Source organism: Vicugna pacos, unplaced genomic scaffold, assembly GCF_048564905.1.
Source record: "Vicugna pacos unplaced genomic scaffold, VicPac4 scaffold_19, whole genome shotgun sequence".
NCBI classification, from domain to species: Eukaryota; Metazoa; Chordata; class Mammalia; order Artiodactyla; family Camelidae; genus Vicugna; species Vicugna pacos.
This window is the reverse complement of record NW_027328740.1, coordinates 29,700,550-29,727,278: the sequence shown is the minus strand read 5'-3', so window position 1 is coordinate 29,727,278 and position 26,729 is coordinate 29,700,550. Positions and strand designations below refer to the sequence as shown.

At 33.7% G+C, this 26,729-nt stretch overlaps 1 long non-coding RNA gene across 2 annotated transcripts in view; it reads right to left on the bottom strand.

The window, feature by feature from the left end:
• The window catches only part of LOC140693053 (uncharacterized), a 36,692-nt gene extending 10,315 nt beyond the window's left edge, over window positions 1-26,377 (bottom strand). Inside the window, exons 1-3 of one of the 2 annotated variants that reach the window (XR_012068704.1) lie at window positions 26,177-26,377; window positions 21,370-21,539; window positions 10,237-10,269 (exon numbers count right to left, since the gene is read on the bottom strand). This is a non-coding gene — a long non-coding RNA (uncharacterized lncRNA). Of the gene's footprint in view, window positions 1-10,175; window positions 10,270-21,369; window positions 21,540-26,176 lie in introns of those variants that run through there. The other variant, XR_012068703.1, reaches the window with a different exon arrangement.
• Window positions 26,378-26,729: the final 352 nt, after the last annotated feature.

Here is a 26,729-nt window from a genome sequence, read left to right as displayed (position 1 = left end):
CTTATCCAGCCGGCTTTGCCTGTCTTAGTTTGTCCTCCTCTGACGATCTTACCCAGCATAGGCTATCCAGCTTTCCATACTGGATACATTGAGTAGGCCATTACTTATCCAGCCTGGATACGTGACATTCCTCACAGCTTGTTTATCAGTTCAGCCCAAGGGCTTATTTTCTAGAGCCTTCAGACAGGGGCCTACAAACCCAACATCCCTTGACAGAAAACTGGATGAAGAAAATTTGATGTATATATGCAATGGAATCAATACTTTGCATTCCTATCAACAGTGTACACGCTGTTCCTTTTTCTCCACAATCTCACCAACATCTATTTGTTTTCTTTTTGATGAGAGCCTTCTGAAAAGTGTGAGGTCTTGTCTCATATTAGGTTTATGACTTTCCTAATAATTTGTAACTCTGAACACATTTTTATGTGTCATAAAGCCTACTCTATGTTTTCTACAGAAAATTGATTCAGATCTATCTATTTAGTTCCTATGGACTTTTTTTAAATTGGATTGTTTGTTCTTTTTTATGTTGTTTTGGGGTAAGAGTTTGCCATATATTTTGGATATTAACACTTGATTGTAAATTATCACTTAAAAATATATTCTACCATTGTGTTGGTTGACTGTTAATTTTATTGATCATTTCTTCTGCAGTGTAAATCTGTTTAGTGTGACACAATCATATTTTGTTAGTTTTATTTCTGCTTTCCTTGACAGAGGAGGCATATGCAGAATCAAATTAAGTCCAATATCAGAGTGTACTTCTTATGTTTTACCCTAGGATTCTTTAATTTCATGTTTTATGCTTTATGTGCCCATGAATGGGATTGCTGTGTCATATGATAGGTCTATTTTTATTATTCAAAGGAACTTCCATACTGTTTCCAAAGTTGTTTCACCAATTTTATTTCCCACCAACAGCATTGGAGAGTCCCTGTTTCTCCACAACCTTCCCCAGTCTTTATTATTTGTAGACATTTTAATGACAGCCCTTCTCGCTAGTGTGAGGTAAAACATTATTTTATTTTTGTCTTGTCTTTGTATAATGATTTGCATTGTGAGCACGTTTTTATATTCCTGTTTGTCATCTGTGTGTCTCTTTTTCAGAATTGTCTTCTGCTCATTTTCTGGCTGAGTTGTTTGTAGATTTTCAAAACGGTGTTGCATGAACATTCTGTGTATTTTAGAAATTAGCCTCTTCTTGATTGCAATGTTTCCTAATGTTTTCTCCCATTTGGAAGCTCATCTATTGATTCTGTTTATTTTTCTGTGTAGAAGTTTTAAGTTTAATTAGGACCTACTTGTTTATTTTAACTTTATTGTTTTCAGCTTGGGAGTGTGACATAAGTAAATTTTGCTACAATTTTTGTTTTGTTTAACCTATGTTTGATTCCAGAAGTTTTATTGTGTCACACATTAGATTCATATATTTAAAACATTTTTAATTTATTCTTGTACAGTGTGAGGGATTGTTCTCATTTCATTGATTTTCATGTGGCTGTCTAGCTTTCTCAACATCACTTGCTGGAGACTGTCTTTAAGGCATTGTATATTTTTGTTTCCTTTGTCATATTTTAGTTGACCATAGTTGTGATGTTTTATTCCTGCATCTGTGTTCTTTTCCAGTGATATAGATGTTTGTTTCTTTTCCAGTATTGTGCTGTTTTGATTGCTGAATTTTTGTAATATAGTCTGAGATCTGGAAGGGTTATGGGTTATGAATCCAACTTTGTTCTTTTTCCTCATTGTTTCTTTTGCAGTTCTGGTCCTTTTTAAGATCCATTCAAATCATAGGACTGTTTTTAATTCTGTGGAAAATATCATGTAGTTCGATCTGAATCAATTTGTATCTGTAGACATATTTTGTAGTATGTATATTTTAACAATATTAATTCCTCTAAATGAAGACCTTGAGATTTCTTTCCATTTCTTTGCATCATCTTCAAATTTCTTTATAAGTGTCCTATAGATTTTATTATGTTGGATTTTCCTGAGGTTTTTCATGTTTTGACCTGATTTCATATGGATTTTTTAAAATAATGGAATATTTTATTGTTAGTGTAAAGAAATGTGACAGTTTTTTATATTAATCATGAATCATGCTACTTTGCTAAATGTCTTTATTAGTTTTAGTTGTTCTGGTGTGGAGAATCTTTAGGGATCTCTATATAGATTATCATGTCATCTAAAATAATAACAGTTTTACTGCATTCAATTCAACTTGAATAACTTTTTTTCTTGTCCTATTGCTGTTACTAGGACTTCCCATACTGTGTATAATAGAAATGGTGAGATTGGGCATCCTTGTCTTATTCCTTAATTTGGCTTTCAGTTATTCACTTTTGTATACTATATTGTCTGTGGGTTTGTAAGTAATGACTTTAGTTATGTTGAGATATGTTTCCTGAATCCTACTTTGGTAAGAGGCTTCTGTTGTTGTTCCTATTGTTGTTGTTGTTGTTGTTGCTGTTGTTGCTGTTTTAATGAATAAAATGTTCAATTTTCTGAAATACTTTTTATGTATTTTTTGAGATGACCACATCATTTTCTCTTTTCCTTTTGTTAGCGTGGTGTATCAAACTGATTGATTTGTGCATGTTGAACCTCTCTTGTGACACTGCCATGAGTCCAAGTTGATCATGGTGTATGATTGATTTTTGGCATTGCTGGATTTAGTTTGCTAATAATATTTTGTAGAATTTTTGCATCAAAATCTGTCAAATTTATTGGCTTGAAGTTCCCTTTGCCTGTAGTTTGTTTGTTGGCTTTGCTATCAGGGTGATAAATTCTTCATAGGATTAATTTGGGAGTTTCCCACATCTTCACTATTTTTGAATAATTTGAAGAGTATAAGTTATGCTTTGTATTTTTGTTCTCCACACAATTTGTTTAAATCTGCACTTCTATTTAACGATTTTTTTAAATGCAGATACTTTCTTCTAGAAAATAGTTTGTTCAAATTATTTGTTTCTCCTTATTTCTGTCTCTTTCTAGACATTTGTCTATTTCTTCAAAGTTGTCAAGATTATTCGAATGTAAGTGTTGACAAAATGATCCCTTTTTTGTGTATCTGAGGTAACAATTGTTATTTCTCTTCTTTTATTCCTTACTTAATTTCTTTGGGGTATCTCTTTATTCTTCATGATGCACCTACCTAGAGGTTTTTTTTATTTTGCTTATCTTAAAAAAAACAAAAATAATCTTTGGTTTTACTGCTCTTTTGCATAGTTTTCTTTTTGTCTCTAATGTATATATACACCTGTAATATTTAGGATCATTTTTTTTAATTTTTTTAAATTTTCATTGATTTACTGTCATTTTACAAAATTGTCTCCAATCCCAGTGTAGAGCACAGTTTTGCAGTTGCAATGAACAAAAATACATTTTTTGTCCCATTTTTTCCACTGTGGGCTTCCATAAGAACTTTTATATATTTCCCTGTGCTATACAGTATAATCCTGTTTATCTATTATAAAATTTAGACCTCCTAGTCTATCCCTTCCCACACCCCGCCCCCTTGGCTAACAAAAGCTTGTATTCTACGTCTGCATGTCTATTTCTCTTCTGTATTTGTGCTTTTTTTGTTTTGTTTTGTTTGTTTTTTTGATTCCACTGATGAGCCATATCATATGGTATATTACTTTCTCTTTCTGGCTTACTTCACTTAGACTGATTTTCTCCTGGACCATCCATGTTGCTGAAAATGGCGTAATGTTTTCACTTTATATGGCTGACCAGTATTCCATTGTATAAATATACCACCTCTTCTTTATCTAGTCAACTGTCGATGGATATTTAGGCTGTTTCTATGTCTTGGCTATTGTAAATAGTGCTGGCTATAAATATTGGGGTACAGGTGTCATCCAGAACTAGGGTTCCTTCATGATTTATGGCCAGGAGTAGGTTTCCTGGGTCATATGGTAAGCCTATTCCTAGGTTTTTGAGGAATCTTCATCCTGTTTTCCACAGTGGCTGCACCAATCTGCATTGCCACCAGCAGTGAAGGAAGATTCCCTATTCTCCACAGAAACTCCAGCATTTGTCATTGTGATTTAAGAATGATGGCCATTCTGATTGGTGTGAGGTGATACCTCTTTGTAGTTTTGATTTGTATTTCTCTGATAATCAGTGATATTGAGCATTTTCTGATGTGTCTTTTGATCATTTGTATGTCTTCCTTGGAAAATTGCTTGTTTAGGTCTTCTGCCAATTTTTGCATTGGGTGATTTATGTTTTCTTATTCAGTTGGATGTGCTGCTTATATACTCTGGAGATCAAGCCTTTGTCGGTTTCATGTTCAGATATTTTCCCATTCCTTAATTTGTATATTTGTTTTACTTCCAGTTTCTTTGCTGTGCAGAAGCTTGTAAGTTTCATTAGGTCTCATTTGTTTATCCTTGCTTTTATTTTTTCTAGAAGAAAATTTATGAGACGTATGTCAGATACTGTTTTGCCTATATTTTCCAATAGGAAGTTTATTGTATCTTGTCTTATGTATAAGTCTTTGATCCATTTTGAGTTTATTTTTGTGTATGGTGTTCTAGATTCATTGGGAGTGTTCTACGTTCATTGATTTACATGCTGCTGTCCAGTTTTCCCAACATCAGTTGCTGAAGGGATTGTCTCTCTTCCATTGTATTTTCTTGTCTCCTTTGTCAAAGATTAATTGACCAAAAGTTTGTGGGATTATTTCTGGCTCTCAATTCTGTTCCGTTGGACTGTATGTATCATTTCCTACCAATACAATGCTGTCATGTTGACTGTAGTTCTGTAGTATTATCTGAATCATTAGCGTTAAGAAATGCCACTGATTTTTGAAACTTAATCTTGTAACCTGCTACATTGCTGAATTCTTCGATCAGCTGTAGTAGTTTTTGCCTGGATCTTGTACGGTTTTCTATATATAGTAACATATTTTCTGCATATAGTGAGACTTTTACCACTTACTTTCAAATTTGCAATCATTTTAACTCTTTCTCTTGTTTGATTACTGTGGCTAGGTCTTCCCAGACTATTTGAGTCAGAATGGTGATAGTGTGCATCCTTTTACTGTCCTAGATTTTAGTGTGAAGATTTTGACTTTCTCACCATTCAGTACAATGCTGGCTGTAGGTTTGTAATCTATAGCTTTTATGATGCAGAGATATGTTGCCTCTATGCCCAATTTGGTGAGATTTTTTATCATAAGTGTGTGTTGAATTTTATCAAATGCTTTTCCTGCATCTATTGAGATGATCATGCGGTTTTGGTCCTTTCTCTTGTTGACGTGCTGTATTACATTGATTAATTTGCCTATGTTGGACCACCCTTGTGTCCCTGGCATGATCCCCACTTGGTCATAATGTATAATTTTTTCTGTGTTTTTGGGTTCTTTTCGCTACTATTTTGGTGAGGATATTGGCGTCTGTATTCATCAGTGATATTGGCTAATAATTGTCTTGTTTGGTATTGTGTTTGCCTGGTTGTGGTATCAGGGTGATTGTGGCTTCATAGAATGACTTTGGGAGTATTCCTTCTTTTTCAATTTTCTGGAAGAGTTTGAGAAGGACAGGTATGAGTTCTTCTATGCATGTTTGGTAGAATTCCGTAGTGAAGCCGTCCGGTCCTGGATTGTTATTTGTAGGGAGGTTTTATATTGCTATTTTGATTTCATTTCTAGTGCTCTGCTTGTTCAAGGGGTCAGTTTCTTCTTGATTCAGTCTTGGTGCACAGTATGTTTCCAGAAACTTGTCCATCTCCTCTAGGTTATAAAGTTTGGTTCAATATACTTTTCATAATATTCTCATATGATATTCTGTATTTCTATTTTATTAGTTGTAAATTCTACATTCTCCTTTCATATTTTGGCAATTTGTGCTGTCTCTCTTTTCTTGTTTTTGAGTTTGGCCTGAGGTTTGTCCTTTTTACTTACTTTTTAGACAAACCAGCCTTTGGATTGGTTGAATTTTTCCTATGGTCATTTTAAACTCTATTTTATTTATTTCCTCCCCAATATTTATGATTTCCTTCCTTCTGCTGCCTTTGGGTATTTTTTTCTTCTTTTTCTAGTTCATTCTCCTGATAGGTTAAATTGTTTATTTGTGGTTGTTCTTCATTTCTGAGGTCTTTATTGCTATAAACTCCCCTCTCAACACTACTTTTGCTGTGTCCCATAAATTTTGTGTGGTTTTGCTTTCATTTTCTTTTGTCCCATGGTAAATTTTCATTTCAGCTTTGATTTCTTTTTTGACCCATAATTTTTTAATAACATATTGTTTAATCCCCATGTTTTCCTTTTGTTCTCCTTTGTTTCTCTGTTGTTGATTTCTAGCTTCATGGCATTCTGGTCAGTAAAGATGCTTGAGGTAATTTCTATCTTCTTAAAGTTGCTGAGGTTTCTTTTATGCCCAAGTATATGATGAATCATGGAAAAGTTCCACGTGCACTTGAAAAGAATGTTTGTACTATTTTGTGGGGGGTACAATGCTCTGAAAATATCCACCAAGTGTAATATTTCTATTGTATCATTTAACTTCATTGTTGCTTAAGTTATTTTTGATCTCGATGATCTGTCCAGTGATGTTAATGCAGTGTTGAAATCTCCAACAATAATTAGAATCCCATCACTATCCCCCTTTATATCTGTCATTAATTATTTCATGTACTTAGGTAGTCTTCTATTTGTTGCCTATGTATTAACGAGTGTGCTAGCCTCATCTTGTATCACTCCATCAATTATTATAAAATGTCCTTCTTTATCTTTCTTTATGACCTTTGTTTTAGAATGTTTTGTCTGAATTCAGTACTGCAACACCTGCTTTTTGGCTTTTCCATTTGTATGGAATACCCTTATCCATCCTTTCACTCTCAATCCATATGTTCCCTTCTCACTGAAGTGGGTCCCTTGTATGCAGCATATTGAAGGTTCTTGCTTTATTATCCAGCCTGCAACTCAATGACATTGACTGGAGCATTTAGTCCATTAACATTTATAATAATCGATGATATGTTTGTGTTTATTGCCATTTTGACCTTATCTTTCCAGTTGATTTGTTGTTTCCTCTTTGTTCGTTTAATCTTCCTTTTCTGGTTTGGTCATTTTCCTTTGTATTATCATGAATTTTATTTAGTTTTAGTGACTCCCTGAATATGTTTTTGTCTTGTTTTTGCCCTTTTATACAGTCTATTAGACCATTACTATAACTGATTTTATTAAACTGATAGTAACATGATCTCAAAACCATCCTACCAAGAACAAAATATTTTAAAATGAAAGACCCCCAGAAAAATTCTCTATTTTCCTGCCTTCCTCTCCCACTGTCAATGATTTCTATGTCTTGTTTTAAAATTTTGTGTTTATTTTATTAGTAGCTTATGAGTTATCTCTTTTCCAGCTGTGAGTTTCACATTTCTGTAGCATCCTGCTGCTTTTCTTTTTAGAGTAGAACTTTCAATATATCTTTTAGCATGGGTTTAGTGTTGCTAAACTCTTGTAGCTTTTTTTGTCTGTGAAATCTTTTATGTCTTCTTCTATCATAGAGTATAGCCTTGATGGTTAAAGTATCCTAATGTATATAATTGTTTTCATTCAGGACTTTGAATTAATCTTGCCACTCCCTTCTGTTCTGTAGTATTTGTTTTGTGAAATCAGCTGTGAGCCTTATGGGGATTTCCTTGTAACTCTCTGTTTGAGATTCACTTGCTGCCTTTAGAATCATTTATTTATCCTTGAATCTGGCCATCTTTATTATATGTCTTGCTGTGGGTTTGAGTTCTTCCTGTCTGGGACACTCTGAGCTTCCTGTACGTGGATATCTGATTCCTTCTTTAAGTTTGGGAAGTTCTCAGTCATGATTTTTTCAAACACCTTTGCAATCTACTTTGATCTTCCCTCCTCTTCTGGGACTTCTACCACGCCAAGTTTGGCATGCTTTCTATTATCCCATAGGTCTCTTGTGCTTTTTTAATTTGATTCTTGTTGTTTCTCATGTAGCTGTTCTGATTGGGTGCTTTCTATTTTCCTGCCTTTTAGATCACTAATTCATTCCTCTGCATTATCTAGTCAGCTTTGCAACACCTTTAGATCATTCCTCATCTCAGTCAACGGGTTTTCCTATTCTACTCTGCTCTTCTTTATAGCTTCCATTTCATTTTTAACATATTTTACATCTCTAAACACTATCTTTTATTTCCTCCAGTAATTTGATCACTCCTCTTTTGAAATCTTGATCTAGTATGATATTGATGTCTATTTCACTGATCACACTTTCAGGGGATTTCTCTTGTTCTTTTAATTGGGAATGGTTTGTCTGCTTCTATATCTTGCTCCTACCTCTCTGACACTGTGGTTTATGGAGTATATGTTAACTACTGTGGTCCTAAAGGAGTTTATCTACCTAATGCCTATGTAGTAATACAACTAAGAAAGAGAAAAGAGAGAGAGAGGCAAAGAATTTTAAAGAAGTGGTAATAAATGTTTGAGAACATTGTATAATACATAATAGAAGAACAAGCTGAAACAGAGTTTTGAAAAATGATAATAATAATAAAATTATTTTTATAAATTTAACTGGGATTTAAAAGGGGGGGTATATACAAGTGCCCAAGAAATAATAATTAATAGGATAATAGAAAATGGAATAGGTAAAAACAGATTAAAACAAGGGGGTGGTCAGAGTGTCCTGGTTACTGTGTACTGTTAATGTGAACTCTTTCTGTATTCATCCTGGTTTGGAAGCTCAGCTTGCTTTTTCCAGAAGCCCTCCATTGGAGCCCACATCTGTGCAGCTCCAGGGTCTGTCAACAAGCAGAACACTCCTACTCCCAACACTGGTTCCAGAGCAGCTCTCTTTACTCTGGGCTGTCTTGTCACTGCCCTGACTGATACCTCAGTCACATGTTTCAGACAGACCAGGCAGTAGTGGGCATCAAGCCCTCTCCCAGCCACATGGTCAGGGGCTGCATTACAGCCCAAAATTTGGCGGGCCATCAGCCCCCTCAGGGTGCCAGTCTCTCCACAGCTATGTGCCCTGTCACTGGTCTGGGTCAAAACCCAGCTCCTTGTTTGCATTGTCAGAGCAAGTTCTCTGAGGGAATAGGACAGTAATATCTTATATGTCTCAGACTGTAGACAAGTCCCCATTAGGCGCTTAAGGCTGCTAAGTCCTTAGGAGTGAATGGAGGTTTTGCTCTCGCTGCTGCCAGGGTGCAAAGCACCAGAGGCTATGGTGGCTGTGTCTGAACCCCAGGTCTCTTGTCCTAGATACTTTTGTGGATTTTCAGAGATTTGGAATGCACCTTTCCCCTCACAGGGCTAGTCTGCCTTGTTGTTTAATGGAGGGCCCAGGTTGTTTTCCCTTTGCAACCACAGAAATGGCACACAGCCCCCTCCATTCCCCTGGGCTGCCTCAGTGCAACCATCATCATCTTCCACCCAGGTCGGGCAGCATGGCCCTGCCCCCAGCTGCCAGGTTGCCTCTTGGGCTTGGTGTCATAGGGATCCTCTGTGCCTGTTTAACTTAGTACTGTCAGTCAACTTATAACATATAGAGGTTCAATTCTTGGAGGCTCCTCCTCCATCCTGCCGACCTCTCAGTTGGAGAGGGGAAACTCAGTGAATGAGCACCAGTCCTTCTTTGCTGCTCCATCACTGTGGGACCTGTCCCAATCTGTTTTGCCTTTTCTTCTTTCTTTCTTCATTGTCTTCTTCCAGATTTTTTGCATCTTTACCTTTTGCGACCTGTCCCAATCTGTTTTGCCTTTTCTTCTTAATTCATTTTTTTTACCAGATTTTTTGCATCTTTATCTTTGAAGAGGACAATGTTCTATCATAGTTCTGCAGGTTCTCTGGTTAGTTGAGTAGGTCTGTGGATGTGAGTCTTGATGAATTTGTGGGAAAGGGTGAGCTACAAGCATCATTCTTCTCAACCATCTTCGCATCCCCCCAAAAATTCTCACTTTATGGTGGAAGTTAAACACAATCAGCAAATAGATGGAAAAGATGTTTCATGGAAATGACAAGAAAGTGCAGTTTGCAGTGCTCAACTCATACAAAATACGTTTTAAAATAAGGGCCCCAGTGAAAGTGAAATATGAGATTATATAAAAAAAGAGATCAATATAAAAATACAGTATTACACTCATTAAATTATATATGGACCCAACACCGTAGATCCTAAGAATAAAAAGAAATATTAGACATGAAGGAATTAATTTATTATAAAACAATAATAGTAGATGTGTTGAACAACTCACTATTCTGATGGCCATATCATCACAAAAGAATATCTGTAAGGAAACAAAGGTATTAATGGCATATTAGATCATTTGAACCTAACTCAGGTATTGGACATTGCATCAGAAAAGGAGAACACATAAACTTCTCAAGTGTGCTCAGGATGTTATCTAAGGAATTAACCACATATTATGTCATAAATTGAGCCTCAGGAACTTTAAGCAAATACAGATTACAGCAAATATTTCTCCATACATAAAATTATGGAAATATGCATCAACTCTAGAAAGAAGAACAAGATAAGCACAAATATGAGATTAAACCTCATCCTTTAAAAAATAAAATAAAACAAGGTCAATGATGAAAACAAAGAGGTAATAAAATCATACCTGAAGACAAATTACAATGAAAACACAGCTTTATCAAATATATGGGATGCAGCAAAGCAAATCTAAGAAGGAAGTTTAGAAAAATTGAGGGCTTCTACAAGGAAAAAGAAAAACCTCACACAAAGGAAAATGTTAACCAGCCAAAATAAATAGATATAAGAATAAACAAAACACAAAGACAGTAGAGTGAGTAAAGTTTAATGATTAGGTTGAAAATAAATAAAATAAAAATTAAAAATTAAATAAAAATTCATAAAATCAACAGTTTTTTTCTTAAAAATATTAACAAATTGATAAGCATTTAGCCAGGATTATAAAGAAATACAGAGTCAACCCAAACAAAATAAGAAATGAAATGTTAGAAATAATTTCTGATAGTACAGAAATGCAAACAAAGATTATGAAATCACTCTGAGCAGTTACGTGACAACTAACTGGATGACCTTAAAGAAATGGACAAATTTCTTTAAAAGTACAGCCTGTCAACACTGAATAAAAAGAAAACTGAAAACTTGAAAAGAGCAATCAGCATAATTTAAATAAAATCTATAGTTTTAAAAACATCCTTTGAACAAAATGCCTGGATGTCTTCACTAAAACCTCTTTCCTCTAAACTATTTCAAAAAATGTATTAGGAAGGAAAATTCCCAAATTTATTCTATGAGGCCACTAATAACATGATAACAAAACCAGTCAAAGACACTACCAAAAAAAAGAAATGAAAATGTAAAGCCAATATCCTTGATGAATATACATTAAAAAATTCTCAACAAAACATCAACAAATTAATCCAGCAATACATAGAATTTATTATACACGATGATTAGTTGGACTCCGTCCAGAGTCACAGGGATGTTTCAACATACACAAGTAAAACAGCATGACACATATTTTATAAAGGAAGTACAAAATTCACAGGACCATGTCAATACACACAGAAAAAGCATTAGACAAAATTCAACATACATTCATAATCAGAACTCTCATGAAAGAGAGTATAATGGGAACATCTCTCAACATACTATAGGTCACTTATAACAATTTATAATACTTAGGGGAAAAGCTGAAAGCCTTCTGGGTAAATTCGGAAATAAGACAAGGATTCCTACTCTCAGCACTTCTGTTCCATAGTAAAAGAAGAAAGGAAAAGGGAAGAAAAAGAAATGCAAAATGGAAAGAAAGAGCAAAGTTGGCACCAGTACTGATGACATAACAATTTACATTGAGTCCTAAGTTCTCCACACAGACTAATATCAACAATAAGTTATTTCAACAAGGGAGCAGGGTACAATATTAATGTAAAGTTGTCTCTTGCATTTCTACACGTTAATCATGAGATACTCTAAAATGGACGTTGAAAGCAATACTATTTAAAATCCCAGTCTCCCGAATATCTTGGAATAAATGTAACCACATATATGAAAGATCTAAACACTGAAAATTAAAAAACATTGACAAAGAAATTAAAAATGTTTCAATAAAATGGAATGATGTCTTGTGCTCTTGGATTGAAAGAGTTAATATTGTTAACATGGCCGAACTGCACAAAGAAACCTACAGATTTAGTGCAATTCCTGTTATGAAGCTGTAGTATTTCCCACAGAACCAGAAAATAAATAACTCTAAGTTTTACATGAAACCATTAAAAATTGTCAAAGTGATCTTGAGTAAAGACAACAAATCTGGAGGAATAAACCTCCCAGATTCCTTACTATAGTACAAAGCTACAGTAATAAAAACTGCATGGCATTGGCACAGAGGTATAATCAATAAAATCAGATAGAGAGCCTAGAAATAATTCCACACACCTATGAGCACTGAATAAATGATAAATGAGGCAAGAGTACACAATGGAGAAAAGACAGTCTTGTCAATGGATGGTGTTTGGAAACCTGGACGTCTACATGTAAAACAGTGAAATGAGAGCATTCCCTGACATCATATATAAAAATAAACTCCAAGTGTATTAAGGACCTAAATGTAAGACTTGATACTATAAAACTTCTAGAAGGGGATATAGGTGATACACTATAGGATATATATCACAGGAATATTTTCTTGTTTCAGTCTCCTAAGGCAAAAGAAATAAAAGCAAAAATAAGCAAGTGAGACCTAAATAAACTTGAAAACTTCTGCACAGATAAGGAAAATTTGAATGAAATGAAAACACTGCCTGTGTAATTGGAGAACATATTTGCAAATAATGCAAGTGACCAGGGGATAATAGATGCAAGTTAATAGATGTAACATGGATTTAGGTTACACAACTTAATGTGAAAAAGAAAAACCCAATCAAAAAAAGAGCAGAGTACCTGAGTTAATATTTTTCCAAAGCAAACCTACAGATAAGTAACATGCTAGTGATAAAAATGCTCAACATTACTAATTATTAGTTAATAGCAGTTCAAAACCACATTGAGGTATCACTTCACACTGGTCAAATGGCTATTATCAAAAAGTCGTAAAATAGAAACTGTTGGAGATGACTTTGAAGAAACAAATCACTTGTATACACTTGGTAGGAATGTAAATTTGTACAACTTTTTTTTAAAACAATATTCAGATTTTTTTAACACCTAAAACAGAACTACCATATGAAACACTAACACCTCTCCTTGGAAATATCTGGAGAAGAAACCCTAAATGAGTAAAATCAATGTTCACAACTGTACTGTTTATAATATGCAAGACAGGGAAGCAATCCAAGTGTCCACAGTAGACTATGGACTTAAGAAGATATGATGATTCTGGAAATATGCAATGGAATATTACTCAGCCATGAAAAAGTATAACACATGGCTATTTCAGCATCATGATTGGACCTAGTAAATATTGTTCTTAGTGAAGTAACTTAGACAAAGACAAAAGTATATAATATGATATATATGTGGAATCTAAAGAATAACAAATATATGTGTACATCTATATATAGATATCTGTTGATAGATGACAGATAAGTAGATACATAGAAGGATAGATACATAGACACATGATAGATAGACATATAGCTAGACAGTTAGATTGATAGATAGATAGATAGATAGATAGATAGATAGATAGATAGAGACATCGTAGAGAGATAGAGAGATTAGATAGGCAAGACTGAAAGATATGGGAAATAATTTATATTTACCAAAGGGGAAGGGAAAGACAATTTAATGGTAGGACATTGAGAGATAAAAAGTAGTATACAAAAAGGAGATAAGCATCAAGGATAATCTGTATAGATCAGGGAATTACAAGCAATAACTTAAAATAATTGTATGTTACAATTATTGTAATAATTTATAATGCAATCTAATCTAAAAAGTGGTTGGAGTCACTATACTGTACATCAGAAACTACACAATATAGTACATCTACTGTTCTTCAATTAAAAATAAAACATCTCATGTATAATTTAGTCCTTTTTCTGCTGATAGCATCTTCCTTTAATATTGTTTCAATTTTAGTCTTTACCTTTTATGAATACTGACTCAAATTATTTCTATTTCTGTTTTGAACATGTTACCAGATTGATGTACCTATATTTATTGCAAGTGAATTACTATTTTTCTCTCTTTAAATCATATAAAATAGAAGCATTTAAAAACATACCTAAGGAAACAGTTGCAACATTCTCATGGTCTTTGCTTAGTATTTTGTTCAATATTTTGCGTATATTTGCCATTTTATTTTTCTTAGAATAGCTCTTTCCTGAACCTCTTGTAAGGTGTCTAGGTTTTGTTTTTTACATCTCATTCAGGTTTCTTTGTCTGGTAAAGTCTTTATTTTCACTTTACAAATAAGTGATAACTGTGCAAGTTAGAGTATTTTTGGGTGGGAGATTTCTTATTTCAGTAGTTTGAAAATGTCTTTATAATTACCCTCGGCGTATGTTTTCTGCTCAGCAAACTGCTGATAGCCTAATGGGGGTTTCTATGTAGATTAACATAACTTTTCTTGGCTGCTTTTAAAATTTTACTCTGTCATTGACTTGCCAATTTGCATATGACGTATCTTGAAGAAGGTCCCATTGTCTTAAAGTTATTGGTGTTTTGTTGGCTCACAGACTTGTATATCAGTTCCTTACCCAGTTTAAGGAAGTTATCAACTATATCAACTTTAAATAAACCATCAACTGCCTTCTAACTTTCTTCCCCCTCCAGGATTTCACTCTAATATGCACTTCCTGAAGAAGTCTGATGGCTATTGTAGAATATCCTCACTTTTTAATATCTTGAATCTCTGCCCTCTCCTATCATTTCTTGTTTTGTATTGGTGAGTTTGCTAATCTCTCTTCCACAAGAGAGTCTTCATCCAATACTTTCTGTTGCATTCTTCATATCACTTATTAAGTTCATGTGGTCCTCCAATAATGTTTGGTTTTTCATAGTTTCAGTCTCTTAGGTAATGTATACATTATCAACATTTATTTTATTCCTGAGCTCACTAAACTGCTTTCTGAGTTTTGTTTTTTGTATTGAGTTTTTGTATGGCATCTCTTTGGATTCTCTATTAGTTATACGGCAATATTCCATGACTTTAAATTTGTTTGCTGCAGTGTTGATGTTTGTGTGCGTGTGTGTGTGTGTGTGTATGCATTTGCCTGTGCATGTGTGTCTTTGTCTGTGTCAGTGTCTGTGTGTGTGTATCTGTGGGTGTGCGTGCCCTATAATGTTACTGTGATTGGTCATGGTCCTGGTAAATTATTGCTCTGATGACACTAAAAAGCAGATTGGGATTTGGAGTCCTTGCTTTTGTTTTCTGGTAGTTTGCAATATTGCACAATTTTTGGTTTTGCTTAACTGAGCTACCTCTGAAAATATTTCAAAATGGCACATTCTAGTCGCTACTGTCTGGATAAAAGATTGTTTACATTGTCACTTCTTAGACTTCTCTGGTAGTTAATGCCACCGTTGTCACTTGGCCGGTGAACCCTTCCTTTTATCTGATATCCCTTAAGACACAGTGCACACATTGAGGAAAGGTGTAAAGACAGATGGGTAGTTGAACTCAGGCAACTGCCTTTGCCATGTCCAATGTTGCAAGGTACATTGTCTCCACCACTGTGAATGGGAAGTAGAGAGATTGTCATGAATGTCTGAGTGTCAAAAGGTTGGAAATTCTGTCTCCATTTTGGCTCCCTCCAAGTTACCTGTGACCATGAGTACTGGTGCAGTTGGAGGCTGATGCTGTGTGAACCAATGAGACCCTGATTCTACTGAGAACTCTGAAACTCTGGGCTCAGAAACCCTAGTAAGTGGACCATGGTTGCAGGCACAAACTCTGCTCTTCCCTCAGTTCAGCCACCTTTATGTGTTTTAGCCCACCAAACTTCAGCTGTACACATGTGTTCTGGAGTATTGTTTTGTGTTGTAGTTATTTTTCTTGAGATGTGATCGTTTCACTGACTGTAGATTTAAGGGGAGAGACAGAAATAGTTGAAACTTATGACACTCTTCTCAAAGAATATACTTTTACGTTTAAAATCTTAAATTCTAATAAGGACATTATAAGAAGAGCAAAGAAAGTGAACTAATCACCTCCCTTAATATCAGAGTACTACAAAATACTTTGTTTTTCCTGGGTTTTTCCTTCAATATTTTCCCACATGCATGCACATTTTAGTATAATATATGCCTATAATCTCTTTAAAATCAGTTAAATTATTAAAATATTTCTCTGTGCTGTAAATATAACCCTGTTGGTTCTCTAACTTATTATTAGTAGCTTGCATATTTCTGTATTCCCCATCCTTCTTCCCTGTCCCCAGTGTAAATCACTACTTGGTACACTACACATATATATATGATTCTGTTTCTGTTTTTTTATGATAATTTCTCTTATACATTTAGTTTCCTCATGAAAGTGGTAACATAGAGTGTTTTTCTCTGTATGACTTATTTTGCTATATGCAACACTATCTGGGTCCAGTCACATTGTTCCAAATGGCAGAATTTTATTTTTTGATATGACAATGACTAAGTTTTTATTATGTTATCTATATCTCACATCTATCTCTGTCAATCATCTGTTGATGGGCAGTTGATTTGTGCTTCTATCCTTGGCTATTATAAATAAAGATGTTAAGAACATTGGGGGTAATATATCCTTTAAATTTAATGTTTTCATTTTTATCAGATTTATAACAAAAACTGGAATTGTGGCTACATATAATGTTCCTATTTCTAGTTTCCTTAGCACTGTCCACAGTTTTTTAATAGTGGATGCATCAATTTATATTTCCACCAACAGTGTACCTCGGTTCCCTTTTATTGACATTCATATTAATGTTTGTCATTTGAAGACTTTTTTTAATAGCCATTTTGGTTGCTGTGAGATTATAATTCATTCTGGTATTGATTTATGGTTTCTTAATTAATAGCAACATTATGTTTCTTTTTATGTACATGAAAATCATCCACATGTCTGTTTTTGAAAAGTTTCCATGAAGATCCTTCAACTGTTTTTAAGTTGTGGTGTTTTTTTTTTAATAATGAGTTTAATATGCTATATATACATAATGGATATTAACACCTTGTTGGTTTCATAGTATGAAACTTCCTTCTATTCTGTGTATTGTCGTAAGTCCTGCTGAAGGTTTCCTTTGCTCTGCAAATGGTTTTGCATTTCACAATTATACAAGAAGTGGAATCACTGTATCCCATATTACATCTATTTTTTCCTCAGTATAATTAAAAAGTTATTGTTAGTTTTCCTTTTTTTTTACTTAGTAGATAGATCAAAAATACATATTGCAAAGATTTATCACAAAGGCACTTCTGCTCCTGTTTTTTTCAGAGATTGTACAGTTTCAAGTTTTACATTTAGGAAATTAATCCATTTCTATTTTATTTTGTATTCTATGGAAAGAAGGGCTCTTCCATTTACCTTTTACATGTAATTTCCAGTTTTCCCAAAACTACTTGTTGAAGAGACTGCCTTTTTTCCATTGTATACTCTTGCCTCCTTCATTGTAGACTAATTGACCATATGTGTGTGTGTTTATTTTAGGGCTCTTTATTTTGTTCCATTGATCTTTGTGACTCTATTAGTGACATATTTTGATGTTTTGATTACTGTAGCTTTGTAGTATGTTCTAAAGTCAGGGAGGATAATACTCACAGCTTTGTTCATTTTTCAAGGATAATTTTTGAAAATTTGTGCCTTTCAGAATTTAGTGTAAATTTTATTATTTTTCTCCTTGTTTTGTGAAGAAACATATGGATTCTGTGAGAATAGCAATTTACTAAAAAGAAAAACATGAGAAAAATTGTAAAGTGTGGAGGATAAATCATACAACATTAAACAAGCAATGGATTGCTGCATAAATAAAAAAATACAAAAAGAAATATAACAACAAAAACAAAGACCTTGAGATATAGCAAAAGCAGTATTAATAGGGATGCTTATAGGAAAACAATCCCACTTATACAAATAAGAAATATCTATCTCTTATAACATAATCTTACAAACAAAAGATGAAGCAAAATAATAAACAAACTTGTTAGTAGAAAGAAAGAAAGCTGATAGTTTGGAACATAAATACATAAAATAAAGATTAAAAGTAGAAATATCTAAAGAAACTACATAATGGCCTTTGAAAGATAAATAAAACTGATAAACTTTAATGAGACTCATGAGCAAAAAAGAGAATGCAGGTTAAAAAGCTGCAAAATATATGAGAAGTTACAGCTTATGTCAACGGAAAAGAAAGCATCATAAGATGATACAACAAATTATATGCCAATTAAAATGGAATCCCTAGAAGAAATGGACAATTTCCTAGAAAGATCTAATCTCCAAAATGGAATGAGAAATAGAAAATATTAACTGATTATCACTAATGAAATTGAATAAGTAATTAAACAAAATCTCCCAAGAAACAAAATTCCAGGACTTGACAGTTTCACAGGTGACTTCTGCCAAACATATACAGAAGAGTTATCACCTATACTTCTCAGAGAATTCAAAAAATTTGCAAAGGAAAGAAGGTTTCCTACCCCACCTTTCTGTATCACACTATTACTAAAACAGGAACAAATATCTCATAAAATTACAGTTTAAATACTACTGATAAGCATACATGAAAAAACATCAATAAATATTAGCAAAGCAAACAAAACATTAAAAGAATTATATAGTATGATTAAGTCCCTTTTATCCCACTGATGCAAAAGTGATTCATCACCCAGAAATTAATCAATATGATACACCAAACTAACAAATTGAAAAATAAAAATTATATGGTAACCTCAAAAGTCTCATAAAATGTTTTGACAAATTCAGTATCTATTTATGATTATATTTCTCCTCAAAAAGGGTATGAGGAAACATACCTCAACACATTTAAGGTCGCATATGACAAGAACTCAGCTAACATGACACTCACTGATTAAAAGCTGAAAGCATCTACTGTAATAGCAGGAAGAAGACAAGAATGTTCACACTTGCCACTGTTATTCAGTATAGTATTGGAAATTCTAGCCATAGCTATCCAAAATAAAAGTGAATAAAATATAGGTATTTCTGAAAAGGAGTATAAGAATCTGTTTGCAGATGAAATACTTAAACAGAAATCGTAAAAAAACACCACAATGCTATGAGTGCTTTTCAATGCATTTGGTAAAATTTCAGAATGTAAAATTAACATACAGAAATCTTGCATTTCTACACACTAACAACAAGTTAACAGATACAGAAAGTGAGGGAACTGTCTCATTTACAGTTGCATTACAAAAAAAAAATCAAGAAATGTATACAAAAAAGGAGGTAAAAAACCTGTACTCAAAAAACTATAAAATATTTATAACAGAAATTGAAGATAATGAAAACAGATGAAAGGATATACAGTGTTCATAGATTAGGAGAAAAATATTGTTTAAATGACAATACTAGCCAAGAAAATACACAAATTAAATTCAGTGCTTTTCAAAATAAAAATGGCATTTTCAGACACTTTTAAAAAATAATTATTACATTTACATGTAAACACAAAAGAGTTGAAATCACAAAAAAAACAAAAGTAAAGATAACAAACAAACTAAAAACACAAACAACTTTGACAAAGAACAAACAGGATGTAACACTTTCCCTGATTTTTAACTTTAATACAAAGATACAGTAATGAATATGGTAGTGGCATAAAACAAACAGAATAATGGAACACAACAGAATGCCTAAAAATGAAATCAGACAGTTGTGGTCATTTAGCCCATTACAAAAAAATGAATATACAGTGGGGGAAAGGTAATCAAAAGACACATGAAAATGGTCAACATGACTAATCATGAGAAAAAAGCAAGACCATAACTCAATGAGATATTATGTCGCTCCTGTCAGAATGCCTACGATCAAAAATGAAACAAATATAAATATTGTTGAGGATGTAAGAAAAAGCACCCTGCTGCACTGCTTGAGTGAATGTAAATTTGTGCTGCTTCTGTGGAAAAGAGTATGGAGTTTTATCTAAAAATTAAAAATGAACCAACATTTCCATAACTAAATACTTATCCCAAGAAAACATAAACACAAATTTGAAAAGATAAATTCACCCCTATATTCACTGTGGCATTATTTAAAATAGCCAGGCTATAGAAGCAAATTAATTGCTTTTCAATAGATGATGGATAAAGAAATGTGTGTTTATAGTATATATATCTACCCATCTATTAACTACAGATTTATCTATATTTTTATATATATATGCACACTAAACATATATATATATATATATATATATGCACACACACACATAAAAATACAATGGGTTATCACTCAGCTATAAAAAGAATAAGTTTTTGTCATTTGCAAAAAATGGGTAGAACAAGAGGGTAATATGTTAGGTGAAAAATGTCAGACAGAGAATGACAAATTTAGAATAGTTTTACTCATATTTGGAATTTAAAGAAATGAACATAACAAAACAGAAAAGAAGTTATATATATAGAAAATAAAAGGTTGCTCACATGAAGGAGGGAAATGTGGTGAAGAAAAACAAATAGTTGAGGAAAATTAAGAGAGAAAATTATCCAGTTGCAAATTAAAAGATCAGGGACAAGAAATTTACTATGTGGGGAATAGTCAATAACTATGAATTATCTTTAAATAGCAACTATCAAAACTATATTTATTGTTGTGATCAGTTTGACATGTATTAAAAATAGCAAACATTATGTTATGTAAGAGAAACTAACACAGAGTTATAGATTAAAGTGCACTTCAAAAACAAACAAACACACTTATAGAAAAAATAATTTGATTTGTACATAACAGAGGCAGTGGTTGGGAAAGGAGAATTTGATTAATGCACTCAAAAGCTACAAACCTCCAGCAGTAAAATAAACCTGTTCTAGGGATGCCCTGTAAAAACATGAAAATTACAATTATTACTGCTTTATGTTCTATATGAATGTTGTTAAGGGGATAGACCATAAGATTTCTCATCACAACCAAAAGACAAATTGTATTTCTTTAAAATTGTATCTAAATTAGATAATGAATTCTCCCTAAACTTGCTATGATATTTATTTCTTAATACTTATAAATCAAATCCCTATCCTGTGCACCTAAACTCACACAATCTTTTATGCCAATTATATGTCAATAAAAGCGTTAGTAAAAATGGAAATTTAATGATCATGGTTTCCCATGTCATTTTTCATGATTTGTTTTGCAGCAAGAAAACTTGAGTCAAGATATACTTATCATAGGTAAATATACTAATAAATAAATGATTCAAATAAATTATACATAAAGATACTAATAAAATTAGGGTCTTACCATGCTTTAAGTTTTCTTCATCTTAGCCCACTGCTTCTGTAGGCATCAAAATTTCACTCTGTGTATTCATCTGAGATTAGGGAATGGATACAAATTTAAAACTGGCTGCTCTTGTTGTGAGTGATAAAGTTCAATGTCTGTGACCAATGGTCTCAACTCCCCGACAGCATCTGTAGGAAATGAACATGCTAGGTTGCAAAAAATCTCAGCATGGTAAAATCTCAGAACTCCTACAATTCTTAACTGTTTTGCAATGGGAATGCAATACTGACAAAGTCTTGATTTTCAATAACAATGTGGTGTTTTCTCATGGTTGCATTAGGGTATGTGAGGATAATCCCTCAGATACACAACAAATATTCTTGCTCAAGTGCTGGGCAAAGAAGTGCAAATTTCTGCATTATTAGGACTGAGGACTGCTCTCAAAATGATGACTATGCTCACTCTATTCCAGGTAATACAAAGAAAAAAGTTTATTGCAATTTCAAGGTGAACTGGAATAAGTCAGTGTTCCAGTCCCTATAAATTAGTCAACGGGTGTTCATAGCCAAAGTAAGTTGTGTCAACAATGAGAATTAAAAGAAAAAAACTTAGACATAAGTTTAAATTAAAAAGAAGACACAGTCCAGTGCTGGGCTCTGGGGACTGCAGAATGTATATGCCTCAGTCCAATTCAAGGATTCAGTGGCTTGGCCCTTGCATCAGCTCTGGATTCAATGAACAGGTAACAATTAGTATACAGGGAAAAATATAATCTACCTCTCCCTAATCTGAAGAAAATCTGGTGGCTCAATGAAACTCTTAATTCACAGACATTCTGACAGGTGCAGAGGAAAAATTCACTGATGACTCAACTAAGACAAACGTAGTTACTGCTTAACAATCCATCTTCACACACACACACACAGTGATAGAGAGATTTGTAGTATTTAGTGGGAAGAATTCAGTGGGCAGAGCTCAGAGTATAATTTTCAAAGCATCAGCCAACTTTTGTACTTTTGCCAATAGTCTAGCTTTTCCCAGGTAGAAAACTACAGATGGGCAAACAAATAATATTCTTCCTTAGAATTTCTAATTTTGAAAGTAAACTGTAGCTTTTGACTTATCAGTATAGAACCTTGTTAAGATGATCACGGTAAGACCCACTGTGTGATAAGAGAGCTGGAAACAAGCTGCTGAACCAGCCCATCTGAACCCCAGACTGCTAATGTAAGCAACAACATAGCCACAATCAGATTTGAGCTGACAAACTTAAAAACTTGATGTTTCTGTTGTAGGAAACACCACTGCTGTCCAGACACAATTCTCCTGCTGCAAGTGGGCTCTTTTATTCTCTTGGTGAAGGTCATATTTATGGGATGTTGTTACAGGTTACACTGGTCAATTTGCCCATTCTCCAGATTATCAAAGGCTTTCTTCACAAATGGAGACACATTTTCAGGACTCAATGTTGCCATTACGGTCTTATCAGATGACACTAGCTGCATCATTGTGAGTAGAAGCCTTAGGGTCCCTGAAATTGCCTACTATTTTCCCAGCATTTCAGGGTATTTCACATTCTGAATATGCTTCACCTTTTATTTTAAATTAATGGGAAACCATCAAAGACGTCCATGAATATTTTATATTTCCTAATATCTGTATAAATTCGGTATTATTGCAGTTGGACAAATTTTTAATTCCACCACCCTCACCTCCTTCTAGTCCACATATTTTTGATTGCAATTTGGTTACTGAATACGAGAACCCCAACCAAGGGGATAGTACCACTTAGATACTTCCTTTGTGAAGGTTAGAAGGGGCACAAGTTATGTAGGGTGTATAAACCTACATTAAATGTTTGCAACGTCACTGTCTCTTCTGGAAAAAGCTCTCATTCTAAGATGTAAATTAATCATAAGTCAGTATAGTTATTGGTATGGGGAAGAGAATCAGCTGTTTTGTGTTGGGTGGGTGATGAAGAGACAGGAAAAACTCCAGCAAATGAGAACGGATTGCTTTATGCCTCTGGAGGCATGAATTAAGAAGTAAATATTACTTTGTCTCCTGTACCTACCTCCACTTACTGTCTTGAGTGACTAGTCCTTGGGATATGAAAGATCTAGTTTGCGGTGAAGAGTAAAGACCATAATGAAATAGTTTGAAAACCATGAGAGTTTTGTTGTTTCAATAAAGTAGATTTTGCTTAAAGTCAACATGTGTTTTTCATTCACTTAATACAAAAATGCATCCTGTGACATGTGCTGGGCATACTGTACTGGTATCCAAGTTAGACAAGGAAAGGGGGATAGACAGAAAACATCAGGAGGAGGTGGTTTCTGTGCTGAGACTGGGAAAGTCTAAGTAGATGAAAGGAGGACACCCAAAGTCCAAGGATGAGCTAGAGTATATGTGGTGAGGTTGAAGCTAACATAGCTGACAATCGTTTTCCTGGATATATTTCCACATACAGTGAAACATAAAGATATACCAAGGTAGTGAGATGCCAGATTTATAAAGAAATGACTAAACCAAGATGATTCGTGGGCTTAGATTTGGAAAGGCATTAAGTGCCACCCTGAGGATGTAAGCTTGTCTTTGGCTTGAACATAAAAGCAACATAAAGTATTGACTTGAAAATATAATGTAGACTCTTGAGGGCAGGAAATGAAAGTACCAATTTTAATGCTTTGAAAACAGCACAAAGAAGACCATAGATAAAATTACTTCTTAAATTCTACCACATGCTGAATGTGCCATCTGAGACTACATCATGTGACCTTCATGATTCCAGGAATGACATAATAGAGACCATGATCCCTGGGCCGGTTCCTGCATTTATCTCCTGTTCCAGCTTATCCTAACAACACTTTTAATACTTTTCAGGGTGAACAAGAAACTACTTAGTGCTTTACCCCCTCTCCATGTTTTAGTCTTTTTCCAAATTCTTCCATTTTCTCTTCCTCCTTACAAGACAGTATTTAAATTTACTCTCATATTGTTCCATCAAATGATCATATCAAGTATCTCATTTTAACTGTAAATGTTAACTTTGTCTCCCATTTAACACTTAACCTAATTTAAAAAAATATAAGGTAAATACAGGTACACATCTATGTTTCTTGTTCAAATAAGAAAATTGCAGATATTTGTCGACATTTGCCAACATCAATTTTAATCTTTGTAATCCTGCATAAACTGGTAGTCCTCTGGTAGATCCCTTGTAATTAGGATGACGTTCATAAAGTGAAGTTGGCTGATGAGTTGGCCTTGTAAGAGAGGTAGCTGATGTATCAGCTGTCACTCTCACTGGAAACCGTGCGTTGCTCCCTGGTTGAAGTTTAGAAGAACGACCTTCTTTGGCAGATATGTTGTGATATCCATTTGGAAAAACAGAAGTCTCCACCATCCAAAATAATTACTCTGCATGGGAGACAAGATGCTGTACTGAGATGTAGAATTTGTAGTTTTAATGAGTTCATAATATGGTCATTTGCTTCAGTGTATCTGCTTTGAGTGTGCCTGTGGACAAGGTTCAACTGATTTAAAATAGCATGCTGATCCACTGCAATTTGTTCTGGTGGTCTAACTGACCTTGATGATGGAGCAGAAAAATCACCGCTGATAGGGGTATTTTTATCACCATTTATTTGTCTAGTAGGGGGCTTTCTAATTAGAGGCATATTTAATTTTGCAACAGGTAAAAATGCACTTTCTCCACTAGTGTCAGTCACAAAAGCAGAATTATGTTTATCCACATTACCCCCTGCTATAAAGTGCTTCTTGTTGAAATCTTCAGCCAATGAAGATAACAGAGAGGCATTTTTAATCCCAACTCTTCTTCTTATTCTGATTAAAAGCTGGGGAAAGACTCGTTTAAAATTTGAATTATGGTAGAACTGCTGCTACAAAAATAGAGAAAAATTTTAGTAATATTTTAAACCAAAATACAAGACTACAATAAGCCTAACGTATAAAACATCAGATATCACGTTTACAATTGAAAGAAAATATAATCAAAATATGAACATTGCTGACTATTTTTTAAATTTCCTTATTTGTAAAATACACATTTAAGTAGTATAGTCATCAAATTAAAGAAGTTACCATTTGCAGTAACGGTGAATGCCACTTTTCACAAGCAGCTTTAAATACCTTTATATATATTTCTGATAGGATTCATAATTGCAAGCAAAGTTTCTCTGAATCTTGAATACTTATGGCACTGTCCCCAATTTTAGAAAAAAATAAAGAATTTAAGACTTGGTAATTTTATTCAATTTTCAAAATCTAGCTTTAAATATATATTACCATTGATGGATGTACAACATAAACTTTCATATATGTTACCAAGTGGTTACTAAAATTTCTGAATACCTTGCTTAAAACAGAGACTTCTTTTTCTTCTGCCAGAAAGTCAGCTAGACAAGCAAATCTTTGAAATTCTGCCGCAATTTACTAAACCCATAAAGGTTAAGCTGTCTAACTAAACTTTTCATACTTCCAGTTTCAAATATTCTGAAAGAGGCCTTTCTTTCCAAAACTACCTTCTTAAAGATATCTTCATCAATCACGATGGAAGATCCATTATCATCCCACCAGATGGATTTATATTGGTTACTCCTAGCCATTTTCCAGAGATTTCTTGGAAATGTCAGAGAACGAAAATAATTATCTTCATCTGGTTCAGAGACACAATGTGTGTAACATGGTCTTTTTATCAAAGATTCTTCAGACAAACTCTGAAAAGCATTTTCTTCAATCACAGACCTCAAGTCCAAGTCCTCAGAGAATGTTTGATCACACAATAGACATCTACCAGAGTTACCTGAAACAGTTGGTCCATCTTTATGAGACACATCTTGAAATTCTGAAGAAACATGTGTCATCTCAAATAACTTTTTCTACAGTTACTTTTCTAATCTGCATGATTTTGAGCACTGCAACTTCAAATGCTGCTTTGGCAGGACTGCACAGATAAACTGCTAGGCCATCACAATTGTTCTCAACCTGAGTAGCTGTGGCATCATAAAACGACTGGTCTCCTAGCAACCTAAGTGTAACATTCCGCCTGTGTTTACTTCTCATTCATCCAGTTAAAATGAAACATAAATGTTGCTTATTTTTATAGTGTGATGTGGAAATATTTTCCCCACAAAATCTTTTTAAATAATTTAATTTTGGGGTCTATGAAATAAAACCAATCTCCATACTTTTGTACACAAATTTATACTTGATTTGTGAACATGGAATCAATAATGCAAAAAAAAAATAAAATAATTTTAAAGTTTTGGAATTTAAAGTGAAATTTGTGTAAAACCTCTACAGAAAAAGTATAACAATTTCATGATCATTTTATACTCTAGATTTCTTTTTCATGG